Here is a 24,460-nt window from a genome sequence, read left to right as displayed (position 1 = left end):
ATTTACAAAATTCTGTTTGTAAAAAAAAAAAATCACTTTCTCCCTTCCCCGTAGTAGCAAACCTAATGCTATTAAATGGCAATAAATATGGCTTATTTATGAACTTTATGAAAATATGTCAGTTAAAATCCAATCATACAAACCAATACCAGCACCAAACAAGAAATAAATTTTTTTTTGGAATTTCTTTTTGTCAGTTGTTTATCGCTTAGTCTAACTTACAGGTTTGCTGTAAGGAAGATAAATTGTAATTGAATATAATATGTAACTATAAAATCGCATAAAGCGTTTCTATCAATACCAGGTAGAAAACAAGAGGGTTTAACAGTTTTCATTAATATTCACACTACCTCTTTACCAATAATACATCCTATAGCTACTCTACGAGCTATGTTTGTTAGTTTGTCTGTCTGTAATATTTATCTCAAAATCTACTGAAGGACTTTGACAACATAATTGGAATTAGGGACTTATATGCCTAAAAACGCGATTAAAGTTTTTATCGTGGTATTCCTTCTATGGTGCGATTGAGTTTACATATTATTCTATCAGAATCAGCGGGTTTATTGATGATAGTAGTCATAGTTTAGTTTGGACCACACTCAAGTATTCATAAGCTTCTCCATCCACATTTCCAAATATTTAATTGATGATATTATTAAATTTTTCATTCAATGGATACATTATCAAGTTGTTTGAAAAACATTTAAACGTTTTTGATGTTTATAAAAAAAAAAAAAAAAAAAAAAAAACTAATCATAGATTGATTTCCAAAGCCTTTGTCACTAGTTAGGGTTCCATTTCCCAGGTTCCCTAGCCAATCACGAAATTTCTGTTGATCAGCATTGACGTGCATATTTTCGGTTAGTTTAAGAAACGGGAAGAAACGTAAACTATCCAGGTTTAACTGTTATTGATGGATGCTCCCTTTACACACAATGCATCCTATGGTATATTATTTGAATCTATTTTCGCTTGAAACAACAGGCAGTACATGATTAAAATCTCCTCAAAACAGTATTATTTTCCCACCCATCAGAACTTGTCATAGTAATTACTTAATGAAAAAATATATTGCCTACAATACCCATTTAATTTTTATTCCCAGATAAAAAAAAACATTTATGTTAATCTACGTCATACACATTATTGATTAAACACTACAATAATCGTCAAATGTAAATAAATATACAAACATATAAATCTCCACCATAATGTTACGAAAAAAACTCGCTAAAAACCGGTAAACAAAGCAGAAGATTTCCATTTAATTTTAAATCGTTGATTATTATACTGTATTTCATATACTAGGTGTACAATGCAGTTGTCTGATTGCAATATTGAGCGGAGCCAGCATTTTAGTTCAATGTCAATGATATATTTGGTTCGCATTTTAAATAGTATGCCTATTTGCAGTAGGTATCCAAAGTCAATCATAAGTCAGGATTAAGTGAATGAATTGTCTACCTGCATGAACCATATTCTATTTTTCATCTGGTTCTCATAAATTAAATGTCTACTTGCAGTATGCAATGCCAATTATATATTTGGTTCGCATAAATGGAATGCCTATTTACAGATTCTAAAGTCAATGGTACGTCTGACGTAAGACGGATTGTTTACTTGTAGTATCCAAACTCAATGGTACATGCAAATGAATAGTCTACCTGCAGTATCCTAAATCAATGGTCCATTTATTTTGTTCACATAAAAAAAACGCCTAATTGCAGTATCCGAAGTCAATGGTAGGCTTAGGCCTACTTCTGCTTCACTTATATGGGATGTCTATGTGCAGTATTCAAAGTCAATGATACGTCGGGTTCACGTCATCAAATTGTCTAATTGCAGCGAAACTATGAGTCTTATATTTGGTTCACCTTAATGGAATTCCTATTTGTAGACTGCATTCCTATTTATATCCTGTATATCCTATCTATACTTCTCCACGCAACCACAGAAAACATACTACTATAACCGAGTATGTTTTCTGTGACGCAACATAGGCTTAGGCCTAATTAGTTGACTATTCATTGTTGTTAAAAAGAACAGAACGATTATACGCATGATTTTAGCGAATTTCCCTATAGGGAAGTAGCTATTACCGTAGGTCTCATGGTAAGACCTAAGCCCGGGACCGATTTACTTTTTCATTTTGATGTCCCCAGAGGCCAAAAACACCATTCGTTCAAATTTTTATATATCTATATATATATATATATAGACGTTTTCACAGAACTTCGGCGTCACGGGCGATTATACCATGACTTCAAAATGCTAAAAGTTTGGATCGAAAATGGTATGATTTCGTTGCGAAAATCCAGAAGTTTGAAGTCATACCTATTTGCTCATAATTGTTAACGGGATTATTAAGTCCTCGCTTACATTGCACATAATCACTAAATCTACTTTTTAAATACCTATATTTTCAAGAAATATAAACATTTATTATGTTAACCTTTTTATAAGCCAATTTGTATTATTTGGTCTTGAAGACTGTTTGTACGAGCATATACTTAAAACATGTTTACCACAAGTCAACGTACCTCCATTGTCTTTAGATTTAAAATGCTATGGTGAACGGTTATGTGTACTAATATTATCATTATTGATTATTTATTTTCTAAATTAATTGATATGTGAAGTCGTATAAGAAGGCATATGTTTTGCGACACATTTTTACCGTTTGGGGTTAATTTTTTAGCCAAGTATTGGTCTACTTAAAATTTTTTTTTTCATATTACCGTTGATTGTTCTGTTGGTTGGTAGTAACTGGAAAATGCAAGAACTTATTTGCCGGGAAGCAAGCATTCAGAGCAGGCGACTATTTGGAGGTCAAAGGCCGTTCCGTGTCATTTATTATCAAACGCTAGAAATCAGTTAAGTTAGGTTAGGTTAGTTTAGTAAGTTATTTTATGTATCCAGTAAAAATATTTGGATTATAAATACTGCTACATGTGCCTAAACTAACCTAACCTAGTAGTAACAGGACAATGCTGGAATGTTTTGCCATAATGAAATTATTTGGAGTATAGGTTAGGTTAGGTTATTTTAGTCAGTTATTTTATGTTTCCGGCAAAAAAATAGGGTTAAAAACTGCTAGATATGCCTAACCTAACCTAGTAGTAAAAGGAAAATGCGAGAATGTTTTGCCGGAAAGATAGTATTTGGAGGTTAGGTTAGGTAAGTTTAGTCAGTTATTTTATGTTTCCGGCAAAACCATTAGCGTTTAAAATAGTGCTAGATATGCCTATAAGCGAACCTAACTTAAAAAACCTAACCTAACCTAGCCTAACTAAACCAAACCAAACCTAACCTAACTGATTTGTAGCTGCTAATAATGAATGACAACGTGGAACGCCCTTTGACTTTCAATAATCAATTAGTCAATTAGTCACCTGCTCCGAATACTTGCTTTCCCGCAAAAAGTTTTTTTTTCAGTTTCTACTTACCAACAGAACAATCAATGAGTATGAAACATAATAAAGGCTATATCGCAACGTTGGATTTATGCATTATATAAAATTGTTCTCCTTTTAAATAAATTACAGTATGTGTATGACATCTTTGCACTCCGGAATTAAAGTGTAGCATAATCAAATCAATAGCTGCAGTTTTTAGCTTTTAGCTTTGGAAGACATCTGAAGCGAAAATTCATACATAATCTGCAAGAGAGAGAAGCTACAACTGATCGTAAGGAAACTTTAAATTGATACTTTTCGGTGTCATTGGTTGCAATATAAGCTATAATTGTCTATAAATTATTTATATTAACTTTTGATTGAAGGCATAACCTAAAAAACTCTATGAGTTTTGTAATTAAGAAAATAATTATTCTTTGTAGTTTAGCGAAAAGTGACGTTCAAAACACGAGTAAAATTTGGTATATACATATTCTCGACCCGATAAATCTCGCACTTCAAACAAGGTCTCAAATATGAAATGACTCATTTTCCACTCTTGCTATTAAATATACTTTTCTGCGAATCATGTTCAACAAAATAAATAACTGACGTCATTGTGATGCATACAATTATAGAAGACTAACAGCATTTTGGCGTCATAATTGCACTCTGGTTTCAAAGAACTGTGAAACGTTTTGAAAATTTGCAGCACTGTGGCGTCATTTATCGATTTATGCCCTATTAAGGAATTGGGATTTTATCGTAAGCAATGTGTTATCCATCATAAAACATTCTCGAGTTACTTACCACATACAAAATCCTATACTCTAAAACAAGCAAGTTGACGGACACATTTTTTTCGTACTACGATATTTGATTTTTTTTTTGTTTAAAATGAGTATTTGACCACGAAAAACCTATTGGAGTTGTTCACATGGCTGGGAAAATCAATTTACCGTCATACAGCCCTTTAAAAGTGCCCATGTTATCGTCAACACCTTTTTGTACCAATATAATTGCACTCTGTGTATTATACAATCTGTATAAGCATACACAAATTTCTAAGTTTTGCGGAAAATAATAGAAATTGTACCGCATATCAGCGTCAATATTGCTATCTACCTCAATTAGCCGAGTACTCGCTCAGCATTTTGGTGTCATTAGTTTTATTTATAGCCCATACTTATTTGTTTTTAATATAAATCATTCAATAAATCTATAAATGTATGTCTATGGTACATATTCTACGAAAAAATTAAATACAACTGCTGACTTCAATGTGCTGCGTAAATTTTACAAATCTTACAGCATTTTGGAGTCATAATTGCTCTCTGTATATACATTCTTTTCTTATGCACACACTAATTTTTTAAGTGTTGCGGGAAATTATAGAAATTTAACAGCGTATTAGCGTTATTATTGCTGTCTTACTCTATTAGCTTCGTGCCATATTAAATTTCTAAGCATTTTGCTGTCATTAGTCTTAATTTATTACCTATACCTACTTGTATTTAATAAAATTGTTCAATAAATCTATAAACGTATGTCTATGGTTCATATTTTACGAATAAACTAAATACAACTGCTGACTTCAATGTGCTGCATAAAATTCAATAAACTTACGGCACTTCGGCGTCGTCAATGCTCTCCGATTTCGAAGTGCTGCGTAAATTTTACAAATCCCACAGCATTTTGGAGTCATAATTGCTCTCTGTATATTATACACACTTTTCTTATGCACACATTAATTTCTAAGTTTTGCGGAAAATTATAGAAATTCAACAACATATTAGCGTTATTATTGTTGCCTTACTCTATTAGCTTCGTGCCATATTAAAAATCTAAGCATTTTGCTGTCATTAGTCTTAATTTATTACCTATACCTACTTGTTTTTAATAAAATCGTTCAATAAATCTATAAACATATGTCCATGGTTCATATTCTACGAAAAAACTAAATACAACTGCTGACTTCAATGTGCTGCATAAAATTAAATAAACTTACAGCGCTTTGGCGTCGTATATACTCTCTGGTTTCGAAGTGATGCGTATACAAGCTGCTATACCCGTGCTTTGCAACGGGAAGAATTAAAAAAAAAGTTGGGCTGATGTGTGTTTTAAAATACAGCAACTCTATGATTTAGTTTGAAAATATAAAATGATTTAAAAGTGTAATCCTACTTTCAAACCCCCCACTTTTGATGTTAATAGATCCAAAAGAATATACCTACCTCCATACGGACACATACCTTAGCATCAATTTCTTCATATTGCTGCTTCATGAATGACGTTTTACCATAATTCTTCAATTTTAGTCAAGCCTCTTTCCATGTAGCTTACTATATAAATTACAAAATAAAAACTTTGAACAATACTTAAACAAAACTTATACAACCTTTCTTTAAAACCAAACATAACCCTCCTCAATCTTCATTTTTCTAGTAAATAAACAAACACCAATTCATTGCACTGACCAGCTGTTTCATGAACTAAATTGAATTATATCATTTGAACTTTGGAAATATGCCAGGGGTAGCCCTTTGGAAATCAGCCTGTGGGGCAGAGCCCTTAGGATATTCGTCAATATAAATACTTTTCGGCAAATCTACACACTCTAAGCTTCATTTTGATGTGCCATATGCCTATATTTTTATTTGGTAAATGGCCTTAACCGTTTACATAAAATTTGATTGTATCACTTTAATAATATAATAGATTGCTTATGATAAAAAAATATATGGGTGCTAGTAAAAACAAACTTTTACAAGTATAAAAGTACTATTTATCTATTTAAAATTGTATTATAATTTTTAATTTTAAATAACATCATCTTTACTTATCCATGAGTTTTTACTTGATGGAAAGCCTAACCACTTTAGGAGAACCTTATTGTCTTTTTTCTTTATGACTTTTTCAACCAGGCATGTATCACTATGTTTCACCTTTGTTAACTCCTCTTGATAGAATCCTCCAGATATTGGCTGATTTTCAGCATCCACACGTTTGTAAGTGATGGGATCTGTTGGTTGCACTTGAATGATGCGGAATATTTCAGTTGAATAGTTTGGAGTATACCCCTTTTCAAATTAACTTTTGTACTTGCTTATTCGTACAAAATCATCAATATCGAATTTTTGTTTGCTTTTAAGTTTTGACCGATTGTACGAGTAAACTGTTTGAAGTAATTCACTTTCATGCTTTTTAGTAACATCACAAGGTTTCTTTTTGATGGTAGAGTGTTTTTTTGTATTGTAGAACCTCATCAATGTTTGAAGTATTGATCCAGTTTTAATTACCATTTATTGTAAATTTTTTCCACATGATATTCTTTAAAGTGCGGTTAAACCTCTCAATCATACTAGCTTTTAAACAGCTAAATTTAGAATAATGATTTATCTTATATTTTATTATTAATTTTTTGAAAATATCATTATAAAATTCAGTCCCCAAGTCAGACTGAATATTTTTTGGAAATCTACCCTGTTTAAAAACCTCTTCCATAGCTAAAGTAATTTCCTTTCCTGTTTTGGTTTTTAATGGTTTTGACCAGGCATATTTAGAAAATACATCAATTATCGTAAGGATGTATTTTAAACCTTTGTTAAATTTAGCATATTTAGTCATATCAATTAAATCACATTGCCAATGATTATCATATCCCTTTACAACTACTTTACGTCTTATTAAGTTTCTTCTCACTGGTTTGTGTAGCTCATTGGTAATATCTTCCTTAACACCCATCTTACTTAATATATAACTCCACAATCCTTAAGTTCTGAAATAATATTGACTATTTCGTTGTTATGACTGTTATTACCAGCCGCCTCGGATGCTTTTAGTATTCGCAATCTTTCTACTATTTCATTGACATCATTATAATGGACATAGTCTGGAGCGCATGGATAACTATCAAGTTTTATGTATGGTGTTTTTAAACCACTTCCTCTTTTAAATAAGCTTTTTATATAATTTCTATATTTAAATGTGTTTGTCGCTTGAATCCTCTCACCATCGGTGTATTTGGCTAAGTGAGCATTTGTGAGCAGTAGGATTACTTTATAAGACTCCAAATCATTTTTCGTGACAATTGATTTATTCGGTTTCTTTTTAAACATCAATTCTAACAATCCTTTAGTAGGTTTAAAACTTGAGTTATTAGTTTTTATAATATTATCCGATGGTGAATATCCTATTTTACTTTTACCAATCATCCATTCACCATCTTTTCCTAAATAGACTCCATATGTATGATCCATCTCGTTTTTTACATTCTTAATAGATTTTTCTAAACAATTATTAAAGGATTCACCACTTTCACTTTCAGACTGCGATTCCTCTGATATTTGTGAGCTAAACTTTCCTTATCACCATCTTCTTGGTTTTCCAGTAGTAACAAATGTTCAGTTTCACTGTCATACATTTTGTTTTTAAAAATGCTTTTCTCATTTTTCTTTCTTCATTTTTTTCTTTAATATTTTTCACAATTTCTGTAATTGGCTCAACAATTGGTTTGAATTTCTTTTTAAATATTTCCTCATCATCAATAGTACCTCTTTTTAAAGTTAAATATTTTTTTCTAACCGCATTGCTGGTTTTAATTAACTCCTTCTTGATGTCCAGACTCATCTAGAGATGAATGCAAACTGTTTAATATTCCCACTTTTATTCAGTTATAATGAATTTATCAAAACCATTACGATACCTCCCATTATTCAAATCATTCTCCTTATCGATAACAAGAAAGCCGTATTTTTCTTTCCAACAATTTTGACACATTTTTTTAAAATTTTCAAATGTCATGTCTGGGTTAACATGATTGTTAAAGATATGTTTGAGGTGGTTACTATCCTGGTTAAAAATATTTAACATATTCGCATTATCTCTTATTAACTGTTTTGGTACTCGGGTGTATGATTGGCAAAGATAAAAACAGTCAACATCTTTATGTCGACCCATACTAAAAAAAGTGCTTACGTTGTTTTGCTTATAACATATTATGTCATCAAATATTGAGCTTTTCTTAGCATCACATGGTTTAATTACTTCTTCGTTTTCTGAATATTTGTAATAACCAACGCCTTTAACTTTACTTAAAACATTTTCTAAAAATTTATATTTTGGCTGATATAATGATTTTGAATAGATGTAAATATTTTAAAACCTTAACCCGTTTGGGTCAGTAACCAGCTTTAATAATACTGCAGTTTTACCACAGGATGATGGCCCTGCTATTATACACCTAATAGAGTTAGGGAGGAGATTACTATGCCTCCGTCTGGAAGATGCATGTTTCCAATCAAAACTTTCAATATTAATTTCCTGTTTTTGTTTTAATATTTTCCTTTTCAAATTTGCAAGTTAGGGGAACCTTCTAGTTTGAAGACTTGTTAAAAAATAATAATAATGTATTAAAATACTAACTTAAGAATAAGGATGCATAAAATATAAAAGAGAAATAAAATTAAAATACGTTATTTCCACATTGTCCTATTTTCCATTCGATAATATAACAATTTCATTTTTTCTATAGCAAGTTTTACAGAATGTATTATTGAACTACCAAAACTATTTAAAAACAAGTTGTCAATATGAATGTCTTTATCCTCTTCGGTATGGTGGGTGAGTTTGTAAATGAAGTCAACAGTTTCTTGATTTGATGAACGGTGTTTCAAGTATAATAATACACATTTTCCAGAAATAATGGAACATTCACTTTGCACTCTCACATGGTTATAATCCCATTTTGTACAAAAGTGTTCAAGAAACAGAAAGATCTTGTAAGGAGGAGGTAGGCCGTAGCTATCAAAATATTCCCCATGATGAAATTGGTCAATAAATACTACAACCCAACGATTTCCAGTATTAAAAATATACGAACTTGGATATTTGATGAAGCGATGTAGATTTACTCTTGTGTCAAATATCCCATTAAAATGTTGAGTGATATGGGAATCTCCGGAGATGAAAAGTTCTAGTTCTGCTGCATACATAGTTGGCAATGCTCCTTCTTCGGTGGTGGTCCGTCGATGTGGTCCACGCCTTTAGGCTTATTATTGTGACCGGTACAATAGATGAGATCCCTCAGTTTATTCTTCGTGCAGCTCGGAAGAAAGTCCCACACATACTGTAGGTCGGGCAGTGACACGTGATGGACTATGTACTCCTTTGGGAGATATGATATTTCCGGTATGTGCAGATTCGATAATGATGGATTTCCATATTCATCACGTTTATTGAATTTACCAATTATTTCACCAATTTTTCTTATGACACCTTCTTCAGTTTGCAAAAGTGTGGACGTTTTTAAAACGTTATCCGTAAACCAGTTTAGAAGCAATCAGACATGTTCACTAGCACATTGATCTGTTTTTTGTATGTGATAAAAGCATTTTCTAAAACGTGTTCGTTTTTTTTAATTCGTTTATTCGAGGGCAAAAGATTGTGTCTATATCAAAAACATGTTTATTCTTGTCTGTCAAAATACCTTTAATAACAGCTAGTTTTTCCGACCCTTTGACGTAAATAGAGTCATAGTCTTCTAAAATCTTATTAAAAACGTTCTTTATTTCATTGTATGGGACGTATCCACCATTCCAATCCATTCCGTGATAAAAGTGTTTTACCCATGATGCGACCTTTGGCTAACCTACCTTTATATTACCTTTTAATTTTTTTTGTCATGAGTAATGCCAATAGATTGACTTTCCTTGCATAAGGAATGTTAGTTTTGAGATTACAAAGTATAGAATAAATTAGAAAATGATATAACTTCCGCACGACTCATAAAGGCTCTAAACAGAAAGATAATCCTTATTACTATTTTATTGTTCGTTAATGTAATAACTGATGAGATGGTGGAATAGTATATTACGTTACTAGTACGGAAAGTCAGTGATTACTAGGACAAGTGTGGTCGTTCCTGCGTAAGTCGAAGTCAAGGGTGTGATACAAGTACGATAAAAACATTTTTGACGAGTAACGTACGTTATTTTTAGCCTTTACTACCCTAAACTTACCTAACAATAAACCAATTTTCAAAATCTATTTTATGTTACATTTGACTCAAACAGTCACTACCGCTACCCATATCTTCTATGAGAGATTGTACTTTCGTTTGTAACCACTACATTTCATTGCAATGCTACACTAAGTTTAGATCTACTTATTCCCAAAGAATGTTTGCAATATATTATCTTTATAATTAAGTTTATTAGTCTCTTTCACGTTCCGAATCCATATTTCTAATGATGTGGATGTTTTCTTCCTGTAAAAGTATTATTTATTTACTTATTTGTTTCCGAAAATACAAAATTACAAAACTTATACAATTTAGCTACAAAAGCTTTTAATGGCTTATTGGTAGCAATTATTATAAATTTTTATTTCACAGTGCTTTTTTATTCAATCGGTCTTTTCTTTTTCAATCAGTCTTTTGCTTACCTTGTTCTTCTGTAAGTAAAATACCATTAAACACTTAACTTAGTACCATTAAAACTTAGTACCATTAAACAGAATACAATAATATACCAAATTATAGAACAAACCAATCATAGAATTTAAAGTAGTCAGATATGAACAATTATTGATAAGCAATGAATAAGGTAACAGTGATAAAGGAATTTTAAAAATTATTAAACTATGGTAAGTAACAATAATAAACATTTGAAGCAGTTAACAACAAATATAAAGGGAACGAAACACAGTTGGTTTAAAATCAGATCTAGATATAAATTCTTTAACCTTAACATAGTCAAAGCTTTAACTTTAAAACTCTACAGTAACATATATTCCTCAGCTGTATCGGTAAACTATAACATGAATGGAACTTAATATTCCCTTGTTCTTTTAGAATATTTATTTGTTGTTTTAGGCACAATAAAGAGCATTTGTCTTGAGTTGTAACTGTACATTAGGGTTTTTGTAAATGTCCCTGTGTGGTTAATAATGGTAATAAAAATGTTAAAAACTTATAAATAGGCCTAACAACAAAAAGCTGCAATTCTCAACAATTTACTCAGCACATTGAAAAATTAAGCTAAAATGTTGCAGGTTTCATCACATTCTTCATCAGATGAATTAGGTTTTTTTTATATTATTTTGTTTCGTGGAATGTAATCCAGTTAAAATTATTTACAGTTAAAAAGAATCAAAATTGTGGGAATACTTTATAGATACCATTTTTGTAGAGTTGTTTATAGTTAAACAGATAATAATAGCTCATATAGAATGTAACTATAACACCGAAATGCTGCAACTTTTAAGGCTTTATGCAGCTATTTGAGATCAGAATGCACTGATGATATCAATATGCTGTACCTTTTTCTAATTCCAGGCAAAACTTAAACATTAGTTTTTCCTTATCTATTATATTATTAAAGTGATACAATCAAATTTTATGTAAACGGTTAAGGTCATTTACCAAATGAACATATAGGCATATGTCACATCAAAATGAAGCTTAGAGTGTGTAGATTTGCCGAAAAATATTGATATTGACGAATTTCCTAAGGGCTTTGCCCCACAGGCTGATTTCCAAAGGGCTACGCCTGGCATACTTCCAATGTTTACATGATTTAATTTAATTTAGTTAATGAAACAGCTGGTCAGTACAATGAACTGGTGTTTGTTTATTTACTCGAATAAGATGTTTGTGACTTTTTATGTAGATTGAGGAGGGTTATGTTTGGTTTTAAAGTGAGGTTGTATACGTTTTGTAAAGTATTGCTCAAAGTTTAGTTTTTTAATTTATATAGTAAGCCACATGTGAAGATGCTTGAATAAAATTGAAGAAGATGGTAAAACATGTAATTCACAAAGCATCAATATGAAGCAATAATTTATGCTATTGCTACACTAAGGTATGTTGTCATATTCTTAGGGATCTATTAACATCAAAAGTAGGGGTCTGAAAATAAGTAGGTTTACGCTTTTTAATCAGTTTATATTTTCAAACTAAATCATGGAGTTGCTGTATTTTATAACACACATAAGCACTACTTTAATAGCTCTCTAGGCACAGACAATATAATAATTTCCATTGTCTGTGCTCTAGGTCATATTTTCTTCCCGTTGCATAGCACGGGTATAGCAGCTTGTACAGACATACGTTTAGAAATAAAGTAGCATCATTTATAATGGAAAAGATAAAAACATAGCTTAAGTAATAATCTTTGATTCCTAATGCTGCAACATTTGAACAATGTACCCAGCACTTTGAAACGAGAGTGCAATGATAACACCAAAATGCTGAAGGTTTTTTTATTTTGCACAGCACATAGAATTCAGTATTTGCTTTTACTTTGTTTTATAAAATATGGTGAATATACATTTAGAAGTTTATTGAATACTAGTGAACCCGAGCGGCTAAACGTGCCGCAAAATAACATACGAATTTAGACAACAAATCCATCGTGTTATATATTGACTCTTAAGTCGAAAATAAAGTAATGAATGAAGCCTGAGAAGGAAAGTAGTCCATCCATTTTCTATCCTATTTTATTAAATAAAAACTATTGTAATGGTTTAAATACCTTTAGTCCCCAGTTCAAAATAAGTCGATCTATGCGATCTAGGTTTCGGTACGTTGTTAAGCCATCTGATGAATTTACAACAATTGTTTTAATGGGGTTACGTTATAAATATGTAAGATTAAGGTAAAAGTTTATGAGTTTCTGCATGCTTTAATGCATCTCTGAATATTTTACTATATATAGGGCCTTTTTTATTAAGCTTTGAAATCACGGACACCTTTTTCGATGACCCTGTATTTTATGCACCTAATATAGGTCAGAATGCAATGATCAGCTGACATACTGTAATTTTTCTATGATTATATGCATCACTCAGAAATTAGTTTTCATAACTTTACACTACACTTAGAAATATTTTTTCAGTATAGAGACGTATGTTTGGAAATTAAAGAGCGTGATTTATAATGGAAAACATAAAACATTGTTTAAGTTGTAATATTTTCCTAATTCTATATCCATGGCGCTGAAGTTCTGCAACATTTCTGAAATTTACACAGCACTTCAGATTCATAATGCAATGATGACGCCAAAATGCTGTTTGTTTTCTATATTATCACGCAGCACATTGAAGTCATTATTTTTTGTTTTGTTTGTTTCATGCAATATGATCCAAAGACATACATTTATAAGTATACAATAAATAATGTAAGCAATGGAAGCTTATATAACCTCAAATTTACGACATGAAATGCTCCAATTATCCATAATTTAATGGAAAACTTATAGAGATAAGTGTTTTTCATATATACTACAAACACATACACATGTTTTGAAACTAACGAGAATATATCTATACATAAAGAAAGTAATTGCCATGTACTTACTTACTGGACGAATGACTGATTCAGTCACTGATGGCTATATTTCAAAATCTACAATCCGCAAGAGCTCATGAATTGACTAAGGTTCAACTTAAAGCAATTGATACGCAATTCAAAGCTTTAAAAAATCTATCAGGGCTCTGCCCCATTGTAAGCTATCCTTACGGAGAACAATTTTTTTTTACATTTTAACAGGTGTATACTTTGTAACAAGTTGCAACTTTTTAATTTAATTATTAACTTTGTAAAGAGTTGGTTATAATTAGATTGTTTATAATGGAAACATGTGTTGATCTATTTGACTTAATGAATCAGTTAAAATCAAAATATTTGCTTTGCCTCTTTGGTTTGAGATTTTGTTTGAAACTGCATGACACTTTAAGTATTGGAAATGGACTTAGAAAAGAATACATAACACTATTCAGGAGTTTTGAAAATTTGAGTTTCACTCCGACAAAAAACAGTTATATTACATTTTTTATACATAAAGTCGGTAGATTATCAATTTTAATTCAATGAACAATTATTTACTATATACTCATTTTTCTATCAAAATTTCAAGAACTTGGATTATATGAGATTGTTTATGTTGCCTGTACTTCTTGAGTAGGTAAGATTTTTGTTTCACACTAGGCATTTTGCCAGCTTGTGTAGCATCTTAAGGAGTCTTATTGAGGATAATCATATTTACACAAGCGCAGTCATTCACGACTATTGTGGCTGGGTTGATCGGTCAACTCAAAGTTGGATATGTGGCGTCTATATTTTGTAATTATAGACCATAGTGTTCGTGATAAGAAGATAACTTTAGAAGAACACTGAAAATGCCACATAAGCTGGCAAAATACAATGACGCTGATATGCTGTAAGATTTCTTTAATTTTCCGCAACACTTAGAAATTACCGTATTTGCATATCCAAAGTGTATAATATTTAGAGTGCATTGACGACGCCAAAGTGCTGTAAGTTTATTGAATTTTACACAGTACAATGAAGTCAGTAGTTGTATTTCGTTTTTTCATAGAATATCAACCATTGACATACATTTATAGATTTATTGAATGATTTATAGTAAAAACAAATAAGTATAGGTTATAATTTAAAACTAATGACACTAAATTGCTGACATTTTAATATTGTACGCAGCATATTTTAATAATGGAAGGTACCAATAATAACGCTAATATGCTCTGAAATGTCCATAATTTCCCGCAACACTTAAAAATTAATGTATGCATAAAAAAGTGTGTATAATATACAGAGTGATGCCAAAAGGAGACGCCATGACATAGTGATGCCAAAATGCTGTAAGATTTAAAAAAACTATGCAGCACTTCGAAAACAGAGTGCATTGATGACGCCAAAGTACTGTAAGCTTATTGAATTTCACGCAGCACATTGAAGTCAGCAGTTGTATTTAGTTTTTTCATAGAATATAAACTATTGACATAAATTTATAGATTTATTGAATGTTTTATAGTAAAAACAAATAAGTATAGGTCATAATGTAAGCTGTAAATTAAAACTAAAGACACCAAAATGCTGAGATTTTTAATATTGTACGCAGCTAATAGAGGAAGTTAGCAATAATCACATTACTATGCTGTGAGATTTCTATAATTTCCTGCAACATTTAGAAATTAGTGTATGCATAAAAAGTGTGTATAATATACAGAGTGAAATTATGACGCCAAAATGCTGTAAGATTTCTGAAATTTACGCAGCACTTTGAAAACAGAGTGCATTGACGACGTCAAATCGCTGTAAGTTTATTAAGTTTCACGCAGCACATTAAAGTCATCAGTTGTATTTAGTTTTATCATGGCAAATCAACCATAGACATACATTTATAGATTTATTGAATGATTTATAGTAAAAAAATGAGTTTAGGTAAAAAATTTAAACAAATAAAACAAAATCTCTGAGATTTTTAATATTGTGCACAGCTAATAGAGGAGGGTAGCATTAATAACGCTAATATGCTGTAAAATTTCCATAATTTTTCAACACTAGGAAATATGTGAATGCTTATGACGCCAAAATGTTATAAGTCTTCTTTAATTGTACGCATCACAGATAAGTCAATCATTTATTTGGCAGAGCATGATCCACGGTCAATATATTACCTGTTTAAACAATTGCTTTGGTTAACTACAGCTACAAAAAGACATTGACGATAACATGAGCAGTGTATGACGGTATCTGGATTTTCCCAGCCTTGTGACCAACTCCAACCAATAGTTTTTTCGTGGCCAAATACCCTATTTTAAACAAAAAATCAAATATCCTAGAACGAAAAAACTTTGCCCGTCAACATGCTTATTTTAGAGTATAGGATTTGTAAAATGGTAAATAACACGAAAAGGAATGGATGACACATTGCTTACGATCAAATCCCAATCACCTAAGTAAATCGATCAATGACGCCAAATAGCTGCATTTTTTTTTCAAAAACGTTCGCAGCACTTTGCAACCACAGTGCAATTATGACGCCAAAATGCTGTTAGTTCCCTATAGTTGTACCCATCACATTGACGTCATTGATTTATTTCGTAGAACATGATCATGGAAAATAAATTATAGACAATTATAGCTTATATTGCAACCAACAACACCAAAAACTTTCAATTTCTTAAGTTATTTAGAGCCAATTGATCTCGGTGTAAAATAAAAATGCTGAAATCATATTATTGTTCTAATATTCTAAAAAATACTTAGAAATTCCCGTGTATTTTTGAATCATATTCTGATAGTTTTACACTCGTTAATAACAATAGAATAAATAAGCATTGCTTTAATTATGACATATTGGGTTTTGAGAAAAACATTACGCAGCACTTTGAGGCTAGGCTTGTTTTTTTTTACTTCTTTATCATGTATAGTCATTTATTGTTTTCTTCTAACTAGTATTGAAACACACACGCCTACTTTAAGTAAGCAGTAAGTTTTGCATGACTTTAAGTTTATGAGGGCTCAGATGTTTTTTTTATCGAAAAAAATATTCTGAATATAGTCCTAAATGAATTATTTCACAAGAAATGCATTGCACATACAAAACCCCCAAAATGCATATTATAAGCCATAAGCTGACGTAGCCATATGAGAACGTAAATGTCAACCACACAATTTAAAGTGAGTTTTTCAGACCTAATGTAGCAAGCTAAATTCCTCTCTTGGCGCCAACCAGTATGGCACGTTAAATAGCATTGTTAAATTATTTCTACGATAGGTTCTGTTTTTGTCTTATTTAAATTAGGGGCCACAACCAAAGTGCCACAACCGGCGGGGAAAATTAGAGGATTAGCAAGTGGATCTAACGACGGATCTAGAACAGATTCGCGTTTAACATTAGTTTATGAAAAAAGAAACTAAGATTTATTCGGCCAGGTGGTGCTCTGTTTTCAGCTTTAAATAGCTGCATCATCTATACAGGTAGCACCATTGGTAGCGAGGAAAGTCGCCTCTTTTGTGTCTTATTATGTACCTACATAAGGATCTCACTTGACTCCTCGGAGCTCTCGTCCCTACACATTTTTCTGTCACATTTTTAAAAGATTGGGCAAATGGGTTGGCAATGTGACCCTATTTCCCGCATATTTTTTTCATTGCATTCTTTCTTTGAATTGTGTTTCATGCGCTGTTGGGTTCCAGAGCCAACATCGTCCTTATTATACATCTGTGTGTGTTCAGGATGACCTTCTTAAGGAATTAGATTACCTACTCGGAGGTAAAACCTGTCATGGATCTTGAAATTGTAGATCCCCTGGGTGATCCTCTCATATAAATGAGCTTCAGAGCTGACCATGGCAAAGGCGGAATTGAATTGACGATTTTTTTTTCAAATAATTTCTAGATCTAAGCCTCAGAGCTCTGTTTTCAGATTGGGAGTTTCCAATAAGTTCCTGAAAGTGTGGTGAATACCGCAGATAAGGTACACGGTTCTCTCATTTATGGCAACAAAGAGTAACAATTGAACTGTCTCGGCCAGTTTTTTTTTTTTTTTTTTTTTTTTTTTTTTTTTTTTTTTTTGCTTAAAATGTAAGCCAACACAATGTTATCATTTAACGTTCATTTTTCCGAGGTTGGATGTATCACCACGGTGGTACTGCCACTTGTAACCTTAAAATGTTCCATTGGGAGGTTGATGCAAGCGGCCACGTTCAAATTTCCTCCAGCTACTCAAAGTTCTTCGTCTTACTATTTTTGTACAATTAAAGCTAAATAGTAGCTTTATCACGTGTTGTCTAATTTTATTTCCTTTTTAAAACGATATTCCTTCATACGATATTTCATTACTATAAACCTCATCTAAAACTATTAATATTAGGTTTACATTTAGTTTCGATTTTAATTTTCCTTTTAAATCGTTAATACGAATAATTGTTCATAATCAAAACTAGCTTAAATGTTGTATACGTAAGTAGGGGATGAATAAAAGTCACTAATAAATCCTTCGATGACACATAAATTACGTAAACATATAAATACACGACAACCGTCTTAGCACTATTATGAAGCCAGAACGCAACGATACTTATATAACACAACGAGTGCTACGCCAAAATGCTTTAAATGATGTAAGATTTGACGAATAAATATAAAGTCAGTCAGTCAGTGTGTTGCATTTTCACTTTAATCTTGCAAGATTATATAGGTAGATTTTAAATTAACATGAATGACTTATAAATTAAAAGGAAACGTAGCTCTGAAGATTAAGAAAAGCAATTGAAAACATTAAAGACATCGATCGCTCGAAAAACTACAATTCTTCCATCTTTTATGCAGCACTTTGAGGCCAGGCATTTTATGTTGTGGGATTTTTCAGTTCCCAAAGATTTCAGCTTTCAGATGTTTTACAAAATAAATTTAGCCCGCAGGTGTAAAAAGGTTTCTAATGTACAGGGATTAATTATGACGCCAAAATGCTGTAAGATGTCTAAAATTTAAGCAGCATTTCGAAAACATAGTGCATTGACGACGCCAAAGTGCTGTAAGTTTATTGAATTTTACGCAGCTTATTGAAGTCATTAATTGTATTTAGTTTTTTCATAGAATATCAACCAATTTTATAAAGTTTTAGATTTTATGAATGGTTTACAGTAAAAAACAAATAAGTATAAGTTATGATTTAAAACAAATAAAACTAAAATGCTGAGATTTCTTTACATTGCAGACAGCTAATAGGGGAAGGTAGCAATAATAACGCTAAAATGCTGTAATATTTCAATAATTTCTCGCAACTATCAACAATTAGTGTGTGCATAAAAAGTCTGTATAAAATACTGAGTGCAATTATGACGCCAAAATGCTGTAAGATTTCTGAAATCTTCGCAGCGCTTTGAAAACAGAGTGCAATGACGACGCCAAAGTGCTGTAAGTTTATTTAATTTTACGCAGCACAATGAAGTCAGCAGTTATGTATTTTTTTTAACAGAATGTCAACCATTGACATACATTTAGAGATTTATTGAATGATGTATAGTAAAAATAAATACGTATAGGTAATTATTTTAAACCAATGACACTTAAATGCTGAGATTTTTTTACATTGCAGACAGCTAATAGTGGAAGGTAGCGCTGGTAAACACAAGATGGCTTTTAAAACAAATACCGTGAACACATCTTTGATAAGTAGCTCGGATGAGCAAGAAAAGAAGTTGGAAGTAGAGCGAGACCCTTTTGGGCGAAGCTCCAAGGTCCAGAGATCGCCAACATCGAAAGGCGTGAAGACGTCCCCTCCACCTGCATCTTTCAGGTGTACAAAAGACTTGACTTTGGGATCTCCCTTGACAAGTGGTGAAGGAAACGGTGGACCACCCTCTAAGTCTGGTGAAGGGATGCCGGAGGAATCCCTAACAGCAGCGTTAGATTTGGAAGTGTCGGGAATGGTACTTCTGCGTCAGCAATATCTTGACGCAGAAAATGACATTGAAAACCGGCTTCGAAACATGGAGCAGACCATAAAGACAATGCTTGAAACCTTTAAGACGCAGAGAGGAGTTAACCAAGTGGTTAAAAATGGTATGGCTAAGATCGAGGACGACCTTGGTTTTGTCTTCGCCTGCCGGCTGGTGAGCAAGGCGGCCATGGAAAGGATCGCCGAGAAGGCGGTGTCCCTACCTGACGACAATGCGCGACCTTCCAAGAAACGCAGGAGGCCTACATCAGAAAGCCCTCCAAAAAGAAAAGAATTTGTTCAGACAGCAAAGCCTAAAGTTAAGGTCAAGGTGACCCAGACTTCTAGGTCCTTCTCTGACGTAGTTGCCGCTCCAGTGAAACCTCAACAGCCACAGCAACCTGTGACACCCATTGAGGGTAGCTCCCGAAAGGGGTCAGTCGTAGAAACACCATCTGGGACTGTGTGGGAAAAGCGCCTTACGAAAAAGGAGAAGAGGAAATTGAGGCACGGGGAAGTCGGCTCCAAGACATATGTAGCAGTGAGGGCGCAGTCGACCGGCGTGGCCCAAGCTGTGCCTGGCTCGGCACTCGCTTCTAAAAAGCCGCGGCCCAAAAAGCCCAGGACTGAGGCAATTTTGGTCAAGCCTTTGGAGGGAAGATCATTCGCCGAAGTCTTGGGTGTTATCAAGGCCAAGGCTAAGCCAGAGCAAACCGACACGGTTGTACGGTCGATTAGACAAACCCGGGACGGGGACGTCCTCCTCGAACTGGGTAAGTCTAAAGATAAAGCCGCCTTTGCTGCCGAACTAAAGGCAGCTGTGGAAGGTCAGGGCACCGTTCGTGCTCTCGAACCCAAGACGTCCGTCGAGGTTCGGGATATGGATTGTGTGTCAACGGAGGATGACGTCATTGATGCCCCAAAAAAAGCTGTCCCCGAGCTTGCCGGACAAACGGCTAGTCTGAGGATGTGGCTCACGAAACCAAACCGAAGTCAACAGCGGATGGCGGTCGCCGAAATGGCAGACGCAAACGCCAATAAGGTTTTGGCACTCCAGCATTTGAGGGTTGGATGGGTTAATTGCAGGATGAGACGGAGGGTGGAAGTAACGAGGTGTTTTAAATGCCTTGATTACGGCCATTCCTCCCAAAACTGCGAAGGGCCCGACCGAGGCAAGAACTGCCTTCGATGCGGGGAGGTGGGTCACACTCGTAGGGACTGTAAAGTCGAGACCTGTTTCCTCTGTAAGGAGAAAGGCCTCAATGATAAAAACGCTAAACATATAGCTGGGTCTGGGCAGTGCAGTGCATTTAAAGGCGCACTACAACAAGCGAAAGCCCAACCACGAAGATAAGGATCCTCCAGTGCAATGTAGATCGATCCAGGACGGCTGACGCGCTTCTCAGTCAGCTTGCCCTCGAACACGGTGTTGACGCGCTCTTGGTCAGCGAACAGTACCAGTACCGGGACAGGGACCCATCTCTTTGGTTTCCCGATACACTTGGTACTGCTACGTTCTGGGTTCGTAATACAGCTAAAGTGCAGGCGAGGAGTCAAGCGAAGGGCCGAGGATTCGTTTGGGTCCGGTGCGGGGATGTCACTTACTTTAGTGTATACCCAACCCTTAACGAGGCTATCCGTGACTTTCGTGGAAAGATAGACCGCCTGGAAGAGAGCGTGCGCGATACCGCCGGGCACGTTGTCGTGGCGGGGGATTTCAATGCTAGGGCTGTCGAGTGGGGAATGACTCTCACTAATTCCCGGGGGAAGTACATCCTGGACTTTGCTGCCAGGGCTGAACTTGTTGTCATAAACGAGGGCAACACACCAACTTTCCAGCGTCCCGGAATGAGGGGAACGATCCCAGACATCACGCTTGCATCTGAGTCCCTCTTGCCGAGGATACGAGCCTGGAGAGTCCTAGAGGATTATACGGCCAGTGACCACCAGTACATCATTTTTGATGTCCTGGATAGTCATCAGAGACAAGCAACCGTGTCTCGGCAGGTGCCCGTTCGGTGGAACACCATAAAGCTGGACGTGGCCAAATTTTCCGAAGTCATACTACGGGGAGAGCCAGTGGTACCTGCTGCATCTGGCGTGGCTCACGCAGAGACATCAGTTACATCATTGATGAGGCTGATAGTCTCGGCCTGCGAAGAGTCAATGCCTTGCAGGAGATCCCGGTGCGTTAAGCGACCTGTGTACTGGTGGATAACCGAGATCGCAGAACTGCGACGGGCAGCATTGAGAGCCAGACGTCTTGCTACCAGGGCCAGAGAACCTGAAGATAGACGTCTTAAGTGAGACGCTTACAAGGTGGCTAGGGAGTCTCTTCGCCGGGCCATTAACCGGAGCAAACGCAGTTGCTGGGAGAAATTAAGGGACGATGTCGATTCCGATCCGTGGGGCCTGGGTTAAGATTGTAACCAAGAAGCTTGGCACCCGCTCTCCACCTTCCGTTATGGACGGGGCCTCTATGGAGAGGATCGTAAAGTCCCTTTTCCCGACTCACACACTGCGCCCATTGCGGGAGTTCGGAAGGGTGGACGACGTACCGCTGTTCAGTCTCGAGGAGTTGGAGGCGGCCGTTCTATCCCTGAAGAACAACAAGGCTCCTGGACCGGATGGGGTACCTGGTGAGGCCCTGAAGAAAGTCTTTTCAATAAATCCGCAAATCCTTTTGAGCACGTACAATGCCTATCTGGCCGAGGGGAAGTTTCCCTTCTGCTGGAAAACAGCTAGGCTTGTGCTCGTGGGGAAGGGAAAAGGAAACCCAGACCTACCCTCCTCTTACAGACCTCTCTGTATGTTGGACACTGCTGGGAAAGTCTTGGAAAAGTTGATCCGTTCCCGACTGAATTCAGCCGTCGTTGCTGCAGGAAATCTATCCCCTCGTCAGTACGGCTTCAGGAAGGGATGGTCAACGGTTGACGCTATTGAGGAGGTAAAGCGAGCCGTAATGAGAGCTGAGGAGTTTAACAATTATTCTCGTCGGTTTGTGCTGTTTGAACACTTGATGTGCGAAACGCATTTAATTCCGCGAGGTGGTGCGATATGCTGGACGCACTGGAGAACACTTTCCACGTCCCGGCATACCTCATGCGCATGATAGAGAACTATCTCCGGTACCGCCTCATCATCTACGACACTACAGAAGGCTTCAGGACGATGGATGTAACTTCTGGTGCTGCTCAAGGATCCATACTGGGCCCGGATCTCTGGAACGTCACCTACGACAGCCTCTTGAGATCCGAGATGCCTGAGGAAACTGTCCTAGTTGGGTATGCAGATGACGTTGCGGCTTTAATAGCTGCACGTAGCATTGAGCTTGCCCAGCTGAAACTAAATCGAGTCATGTGAACCATTAACGCATGGATGGCAGAACATGGTCTCTCGCTCGCTCTGAGCAAAACTGAGATTGTGATTCTGACTAAAAAGAGGATTGACACCATCGTGGTGGGGAACGTTGAAGTCCAAACCACTCGTGCCGCAAAGTACCTTGGGGTCATGGTGGACAGCAAGCTCAGCTGGCGAGACCAGATCACCCGTACGGCGGACAAGGCCGCTAAAATGGTTTCTTCCCTTAGTCGGTTGATGGCCAATGTCGGAGGTCCACGGTCCAGCCACAGAAGGCTGTTGATGTCTGCGGTCCAGCCCGTGCTCCTGTACGGTGCGGAAGTCTGGGCAGACGCTCTCAATAAGGAGATATATAGGATGCGGCTCGCCCGAGTGCAGCGTCAGGCAGCACTAAGGGTAGCATCTGCCTATCGAACAGTGTCCGAACCCGCCGTCCTGGTGGTTGCTGGAGTCATCCCCGTCAAACTTTTGGCGGCGGAGAGGAAGGCAATTTATCAGCGCCGTGGGGAGGACCAGGCAAGAATTGAGGAACGCACCCGGACCTTCCAGCTGTGGCAGGAGAGCTGGGAACAGGAGACAAGGGGGCTCTGGACCAGGCGACTTATACAACAGGTGCAGCCTTGGATTGATCGGCGGTGCGGAGAGGTAAACTTCTACCTCACCCAATTTCTGACGGGTCACGGCTTTTTCCGGTCGTTCTTGTTCAGGATGGGCAAAGCCGTGTCACCCGATTGCATATACTGCCCAGGCATTCCCGATGACGTGGAACACACTTTCTTCCACTGCCAGCATTGGGAAAGGCCCCGCCTAGAGTTCGTAGGACTGCTGTCGGTGGACACGGTCGTACCGATGATGATGGAGGGTGAGGACAATTGGAACTGTGTGTCACTTTACATCCAGGGTGTTCTTCGCGCCAAGAAGCTTGACCTCGACCGGGATGCGGTGTAGGTCAAAAAAATAAATAATGCCAGAAACGGTGCGAGCCCTGTGGGCTTAGGTCACATGTTAGCCTGACTTGAAGTAATGTGACAAACAATTCCAGGTCTGTGTCCAACAGAGTAGAGGGGGTTTTTTAGTGAGTAGTCTGTGATAAACTCAGGAGTCTCACATAACAGGCTGGCTACCTGTGGGCGTAAAAGCATTTTCCCTCCTCACCCTAAAAAAAAAAAAAAAAAAAATAGTGGAAGGTAGCAATAATAACGCTAATATGCTGTACAATTTCTATTAGTTCTGTCAACACTAAGAAATTAGTGTATGGATAAATAAGTGTGTATAAAATACAGAGTGCAATTATGACGCCAAAATGCTGTAAGATTTCTGAATTTTACGCAGAACTTTGAAAACAGAGTGCAATGACGACGCCAAAGTCCTGTAAGTTTATTAAATTTTACGAAGCACAACGAAGTCATCGGTTGTATTTAGTTTTATCATGGAAAATCCACCATAGACATA

The 24,460-nt window shown here is 35.7% G+C and overlaps 1 protein-coding gene across 5 annotated transcripts in view; it reads left to right on the top strand.

Moving 5' to 3' along the window:
• LOC128983393 (protein FAM166B-like) overlaps nt 1-24,460 on the top strand; it is a 122,349-nt gene that overhangs the window by 362 nt on the left and 97,527 nt on the right. The gene's annotated exons all lie outside the window — the stretch shown is intronic.

This window comes from Macrosteles quadrilineatus, unplaced genomic scaffold, assembly GCF_028750875.1.
Source record: "Macrosteles quadrilineatus isolate MER2022 unplaced genomic scaffold, UCM_ALF_1.0 Scaffold_1__1_contigs__length_201487025, whole genome shotgun sequence".
NCBI lineage: Eukaryota > Metazoa > Arthropoda > Insecta > Hemiptera > Cicadellidae > Macrosteles > Macrosteles quadrilineatus.
The sequence above is the reverse complement of the archived record's forward strand: the minus strand, read 5'-3'. Positions and strand labels throughout refer to the sequence as shown.